We start from the raw sequence: 267 nt of genomic DNA, 5'->3' as shown, positions 1-267 counted from the left end.
TATAGCAGGGGGTCTCTGGCCTACCCCAGCCTGCCTGTCAACGGTGAACCGAGCAGAGGGACCCACGCAGGAAGAAAACCCGCAGGAAAGCCTCATGGGGGAGGGTGGTGAGGGAATCACGAAGCGCAAGGGGTTCAAGTGGGGCAGCACAAAGCAACGTGCCGAGAAACACACGAGAAGCACAGCTGAGAGAAAGGTTTAACGAGGAGCGGGGGGATGCCCCGAGATCTCCCGCCCCGGGTGGGGGGGTGTGGGGGGCACGGCCCA

The sequence above is a fragment of the Cariama cristata genome, unplaced genomic scaffold (genome assembly GCF_000690535.1).
Source record: "Cariama cristata isolate BGI_N322 unplaced genomic scaffold, ASM69053v1 scaffold41499, whole genome shotgun sequence".
NCBI classification, from domain to species: domain Eukaryota; kingdom Metazoa; phylum Chordata; class Aves; order Cariamiformes; family Cariamidae; genus Cariama; species Cariama cristata.
The sequence above is the reverse complement of the archived record's forward strand: the minus strand, read 5'-3'. Positions refer to the sequence as shown.